Source organism: Arachis ipaensis, chromosome B10, assembly GCF_059453495.1.
Source record: "Arachis ipaensis isolate K30076 ecotype BB chromosome B10, ASM5945349v1, whole genome shotgun sequence".
Lineage (NCBI taxonomy): Eukaryota > Viridiplantae > Streptophyta > Magnoliopsida > Fabales > Fabaceae > Arachis > Arachis ipaensis.
Window position 1 is genome coordinate 31,966,844 of NC_142435.1, and position 7,787 is coordinate 31,974,630.

Below are 7,787 nucleotides of genomic sequence, written 5' to 3' on the forward strand. Positions count from 1 at the left end.
TTCTTAGTCACACATCCCTCTCACTCACTCAACAATTCTAAATCTAACCTAATTCCCATTTCTCAATTTCTATTAACCTCATTAACGTCAATATTACTACTCACCATTGTCATCAATTATTAACGTTACATATTTCTAAACTTCCATCCAAATAGACACATTATCATCAATTCATCATCATCCAAGTCATAATCATTATCAATCATAATTACACCAACATTCATCATATTATCATCAAAATCATACTTTTCCACATACAACTCATTCAACTCTCATCATCATCATCATCATCATCATCAATCAAAATATTCACATACAATTGATTATACACCCACATCATTCAGTCCTATCCTAAAGGCCACTAGCCTAAGTGTCTAGAAATATTACATATTACATCGAGAAAACCGAAACCATACCTTGGCCGATTCTCAATATGTGCAAAACACCAAAACTTAGATCCCACAAGCTTCCAAAAAGCCGAAGCAACTCCAACAAGCACCAAAGCTCAAACTAACAACATATATATATATATATATATATATATCAAAAATCAAAACCTAATATTCATAATATACCAAATTACAAGGGTTTATGATAAACCTCACCTAATCCACAGAAATTGAGGATGAAATCCAACAATTCCTCACTAATGGTTAGTACCTAAATAACCAAAACACAAAATCCACTCAAAACTCAAACCTTGAATTTCGAATTTCTTAGGATAGAGAAAAAGAGAGAAAATTTCGAATTTTTACCTACACAATCTAGATGGAACTAACGGACTCGGTGAGAGCTTCGCGTAGCCGCTAACGCACGCGAATCGGAGTACCGTAACTCAAGTTATGGCCACTGGAAGTGGATGATGAATAGTGCTTTCTCTCTTCTCTTCACTCTTCTTTTTCAACTGCTAGAGTTTGGTTTCAAGTGTGTTATGAGCTTATTTGGGTTCATTTACATACTTATATATGTTCGGATTGGGCCCAACTTAGGCCCGGTACAACTCGTTAGCATTTTTAACCCGTTTGGCCCAACTTTGGGCTAAACCTTTAAAATTAGCACCCGCTTTTCAACTTTAAATTAATATTGTCCTTTCAAAACAATAAATTAAATTTTTAAAATCTTATATTTATTAAAACACGGTACCGGACATACCAGAGCCAGTACTGCCGACTTAAGCACCGGTACACATTTTTACAAAAATCTTTCGCAAAAGATACATTTTTCAACTTAGAAAGATTCATTGAAATCAAATTTTATCTTTATATTCTCAAATTAAAACTTCTAAATTTTGAATCTATTTCGGTTACTTAAAAATTATTATTTTATTAAAACAGTTTTACAGAAAAATCTCCGGTTTAAAAAAAATGATAATACTTAATTACTTATATTTTGGTTTGATTATTGTAATTAAAGATGCACTTAAATCAATTTGTGTAGGCAACTAGGCAACTTCATTTTTTTTTTTGGACATGGCCTAAGGCCAAAAGAAATGACCTGGCCCACACAATCAGAACTCAAACCGACCCGAAGAACTGCCCACACAGAGACCCACCCCCAACCCGACCCTATCCTCTCTTCTTCTTCTTCACCTTCAACCAGAGATCTTCCAAAGCTTTCAGCCTATTGTTGCATGTGGATGAAAACGAGCTCCCGGATCCTCATCAGTGACTTCAGTCGGATACTGCAGGTGCTAATTTCTTAAGGTCGTGAAAACTGCGTCTCCTCTGCTTTGAGAAGGCTGCTCCTTGTCTTCAATGGTGGCCATTTGTGCTTCGCCTGGCTTGTTGCTTTCTCACTCCAAAGCGCAAGTGGTTCCGTTCTCCCGAGGGTGTTCTGCCCATTTCTCTAAGAAAATTCTTACTCCTGCCCTGTGGTGACTCCTGTCGTCCCCTCCCGTGGCACCTCCCAAGTTGCATTGAGGCTGCCAGCGACTTCTACCAAGGGCCCTTCTCCCTGTCTCTATTGGTTCGTTGTAGTTCCCAGTTTCTTACCTAAGCATTCCAAATGCTCGAGTCTGATCATCCACTCCAGCTTCTTCACTCTCCCCTGGTTCAACACCCACTCTCACAGGTAAAATCTCTTCTCTGTGTTGTCTTTGATGGCTTGTTGAAAATGGAACCAAATTGGTATGATTTTGTAAATTTTGCTCCTGCTGAAGTGTTGCGAACCCTGCTTCTGTTCTAATTGTATTCTTGATTTGAGTAAGTGGATTGACTATCCACTGCCTCTGTAATCCATTTCTCACTGCTATCGCTGCCAGTTGGTGAGCTAAGTTGTTTCCGTTTCTTAGAGTTCAGGTAACTCCCATATTTGGAGCCTCATTCAGCAGATGGAGAATGTCTCTGATGATTGCGTCTACCTCTGCCAAAGAAGTTTTTGAACTAGGCAACTTCATTAAAGTTTGGTAAATTAGTAGTAGCATGTAGTTTTGACCATCGCATGGCAGATGCTTATAGTGCAAACATGTTTTTGGTATCATGGGCCCAACTATCACAGCCCACAAAGCCCACCATCTTAACTCATCAACCTTGTTTTCGTTCCTCCCGCCTCAGCCCACAACGCCCACCTTCAATCAACCCTTCAATTGACCGCGTGTACCATGTATGTTCCCCATACGGATCTCCCCCCTTCATCCAAGCCCGAGCCAAATACCAAGCCCGATGTCGGCCCAGTCATCTGTCTTTTATACTACATCACCGTTGAACAACTCAATCACATACAGACACTTGCAACCTCAAATAGTGCTAAGCCCACAAAACTTGAGTCCATATCAACGTTCTTGTGGAAGTTGGTAGCTTCAGGCGCTATTTCCTCCGAAACTGGTTATGGTAAATTATGCAAAATTTAGTATCATAAGTCATAACCTTATATATACAAAATACAATTATACTTGATACATGTATGAAGTTGCTTGGCTTTGTTAAGAAATTACATGATAATTAACTGTATATCTTTTTTATTCTTATTAAACTATATTTTTGTTACCACAATTTATTTTTGTCAAACTAATAACAAATTAACTATATATCCTCGATAGAAAGAAAAAGAAAAAAAATATATATACACATATAACTGCGTACATTTTACAATATTAGTGACTTAGTGTATATCAAAATTTGTAACCGTTATTTTAAAATATTTTACACTGATATCTAATCAAATTCTTAGCATTTAAATGAATATTTAAATAATAATTCTTTTGTTAACGTAATAATATATAATTAAATTTTTTTACAAAATATAAAAATAATTTATATAAACACTCATATCCTATTAACTAAAGTCATCATATTTTTATTAACGGATAACATATTTTATATTTTTTTATGAATAATGTTAGATGTACATTAAAATCAGTTATTAATATAAAATATATGTTAAAATATAAAATATATATTGAAATGAGTTAAATAATATATATATATATTGTGGATAATTTTAATATATTTTTGTAATTGTATATATTATAAAAAAAAGTTCAAGAACCATTATAATTTATTATTTTTTATTAATATTTTTAATCATTAGTTCACTTCTTTTATTCTAACAATCTAATAATATATAACTTATATTTTTAAATAATACTGATTAACTATTAACCAAAAATAATATATTCTGCAATCCTATAGTATTCCTGTGTAATATATTCACAACTTGAGATCCAATAATACAATATATATAGGTTGCAACAAAAGGGTGAGAGTTGCCAAGATGGGTGTAATCCTTGATGGAAGTAGGAGGTTGAGCAATGACAAGAAGGAAGCAATGATGAGTTCTTACTTTGGAAACATGCTTTCCATTCCATTTGGTGGCAAACCAATAAATGAGCTAGTGGAGAAGCCGCTAAGTGTGGTAGCCGAGGAGGTTCACGAAATCGTAAAGGCGACGGCAACGGAACAGCACTTCTTACGGCTAGTTGGCTGGGTGGAAGCACTCCGCCAATATATTAGCATTGACCTGAATTTATTGTGAAACCGGTGGAAGTCCATGTTTTGTGGTGTGTTTGGGATAAGGATTTTTCGAATCAAAAGATTGACTTTCTAAGGAGCGTTAGAAATCAGTAAATTTTATAATTTATAGTTATTAATTAGTTATTATTAGTATTTTGATAGTGTAAGATTATATATAATGGTATGAAATTATTCGCTAAAAGACATTTAATCTTTAGCTTCTTTTGTTATTATTCTTTTACAATGATGCTACCTATTTACTATCAATTGCTTATAACAAATTATATTAAGATTAACTGCTAATAGTTAAGAAGGCAAGATGTCTTAGTTAGGGTAGCATATATATATATATATATATATATATATATATATATATATATATATATATATGAGACAAATTAAGAATTGAAAATTTTCAAAAAAAATCTAATATATGTGAGACAAACATATGAAGAAAAGTGAAAAGTAATATAGAAACATCATATCATTATATATATTTCAATTGCATTAAAAGAATTATTTCTTAAGATTGTGAATTTGTGATGATAACTACGTTATTTTTAGCTAGAACTAATAAAAAAAATACTATTTATATATAATAAGGATTTTAAATTCTTACTTTATCTATATATCATGCATGTGGTTTCATATTCAATTCAGTAGGCACTCGTAGAAAGCAAACAAACTCCTTTAAATGTGTGTATTCTACAAGTTGTATATGAATAATTTGTAGATTTTTCTTATAAATACTTTTAATAGTATGTTATATTTCTAGCGAATATATATATGCATATATCTTGTATTTGGATTTTGGATTCTATTTGTGTACACTATAATCAAATATTATATCTCATTATAAATTTATGTAGTGAATTTTAATGTATTCTAAAAGGTTGTTACAAATAAAATATGGCTAATACACTTAGATAATAACAAGTGAGGTTTGTACAATGATAAAAATATTATATAAAATATAAAGAGGAATACTAGGGGCAGCAATTTTTGTGATTTGTAGTCATCAAATAGTCATCAAGATGGTTTTAATGGTATGAGATTGGTGTAAGATTTCATCCAATGGTTTACTTTTCTTTGTTGGTTACATACTGACCAGAATTTAACAAAGTTGCTGCCCTTAGACTTTTCCAAATATAAAATATATACATAGACAGAATGTGACTAACACATTTAGATAGAAATAAGTGAGGTCTTAACAATAATTAAAAAAATATAAAATATAAAAAAATACATAGAATGTGGCTAACACACCTAGATAATAACAAGTGAGGTTTGTACAATGATAAAAAAATATAAAATATAAAAAACATACACAGAGAAAATGTGACTAACACACCTAAATAATAACAAGTAAGGTTTGTACGATAATAAAAAAAATATAAAATATATTAAAAACACAAGAAAATATAACACATTTATTATAACATAAAAGGGTAATACTATAGTGCAAAGAGAAATTAGGCGAAGAATAAACATTATTTGTTTTACAATAAAAAAATATTTAAAAAAAAATATCATGTATAATGCACGTTTTTTTTTAAATTTAGTTATAATCTTCACTTTTCTGTTTTTTAATTTTGATATTGGATGTATATTAGTGGTTTTGAACAATGTATAAAAGTTGGTGTGTTTTTTTATATGGAGATAACAAATCTGATGGTCTAATATCTGAAATTCAACTTTTTTTTTTAATTTTTAAAACAAATCCTTCTATTTGTGAACTAACACAAATTTAATCCTTTAGTTTGTGAACTTTAATTTTTTAAATTTTTATAACATAAAACTGATTTTTCAATTTGTGAACTTACATAAAATCTATCATCTGATTTGTGAATTTTATTTTTTTTAATTTTTAAAAATAATTTATGATTATCTCTATACTAAATTAAAACACGGCACTTCTTCCTAACCGAAAATAATACAACAATAATTTTCATATAAAAAAATCAGCCTCGGTCTTCACCCAAAAGAAATTTCCAACATGAAATACATTTTATAAACACAAAAAATAACTATATTAACAGTGCCAAAACGTGGAAAGAAGTTTGCTTTGCATGTGTTGATGCCGTTTGGCCCAAATATGTGGACTCAACATTATTGTTCAGGTAGTATGTTGTTTTCTGTCAATATTTTAACTGGCTCAGTTTGGAAAGTTCATAATAATGAGCTTTCAGATTGTAATGGGAAAATGATATTCGTTTAAGTTCTGTTAGTGAGTTTATTGTATTTCCTATGCTTAATATGTTGATTGTTCTTGTGAATTTTATAGGTGGATGACTTGGAAGTAGTTAGTGAATATTACCAAAATAGAGGTTGCTTCAATAATGAGCATTGGAAGGAACTGACCTATTTGTATATCCAATATGATGAGTTCGATAATGCTGCAACCAACATCATGAACCATTCGCCTGAAGCATGGGATCACCTGCAGTTCAAAGATGTCATTGTCAAAGTTGCAAATGTGGAGTTGTATTACAAGGCTGTTCACTTCTATTTGCAAGAGCATCCCGATCTTATCAATGATGTTCTGAATGTCCTTGCACTTCGTTTTGTTGACATCATGCGGAAGGTAGCATCAGTAATGGAAAAACTTTCATTAGATATTATTATTGTATAACCTGTTTTATATAGCACTCAAAAGAAATTTTTTTGTTTTAATGTTCTATAGAGTGAATGTATGAAATATGTCTTGTGTTACAGAACATGTTTGCTCAATTGCTACCTCTTGCGGAATTTTAATGCATTATTCTTTCCTTACTTATGTTCGAGGTCGAGGTTCAAGTTTCTCTGCTTGGGGGGTTTGTGTCATATTTTTGTTTCTGTTTTGGTAGTTGAGGCATTTTTTTGGGTTGCTGCTGTTACAGCTAGCCGAGGATTTTCTGTATTTTATAATTTTTCTTTGTATTAAATGAATTGTTCTGAAGTATATGTATGAGACTGGCTTTTGATATATTCCAAATTTTCTCGAATCTTGACCCCAAAAAAAAAAAAAATGCATATTGGCATGCTACTATGTTGTCCTTGTCCACGATGATGATGATGATGATGATGATTATTAACTACTACTACTAGGGTTCATGGAGAATTTGCGCCAATGAAAAGAGAGTCACTCCTTACTTGTATTACTATTTGATTGTAGCGTGAAGATTTTGACAATCGCGAAAATTCACTTGCCAGTGACAATTAATTAACACCCATGAGCACCTCATGGAAATTTCAAAAAGAGAAAGTACAAGAAAATAAGATGATGGTAAATAATGTGAATAATATATTAAAAAAATAAAATTAAAAATAAAAATTAAATTATTAATTAATTATTTAATTTTAAATTTTAAAATTTAAAAAATTAAGATTAACAATTAAATATATTTATATTAAGTCACCAAAAAATATATTCATATTATGTATCGTTATTCTTAATCTCATTACAACCTTTTAATTTTCGTACACGCTGTAGTAGCTTACCTCTCGTCGACACTGCCAAAATCGTATCTCGCACCGCTGTTCATCTATAGCAAACAATGACAAATCCAAAAAATTTTGATAGGGGACAAAATTGTAAGACCCCAAATTTTAAAAATCAAATAATTAATTATTTATAAATTATTATATTATATTGAGATATTTTTTTTAAAAAAAATTATTTTTGTTAACAAAAATAATTAAATAAAATTTTATTATTATTAAAGTTTAATTTAATTAATTCTATTAATTTAAATTATTTATTAAAAATTATTTTAATAGACAAAATTTAAATTTATTATTATTATTATTATTATTATTATTATTATTATTATTATTATTATTATTATTATTATTATT

General features: G+C 30.3%; 1 pseudogene; it reads left to right on the plus strand.

Moving 5' to 3' along the window:
• Positions 1–6,582, plus strand: part of LOC107620472 (coniferyl alcohol acyltransferase-like) — a 31,268-nt pseudogene extending 24,686 nt beyond the window's left edge.
• The last annotated feature ends 1,205 nt before the right edge of the window (positions 6,583–7,787 follow it).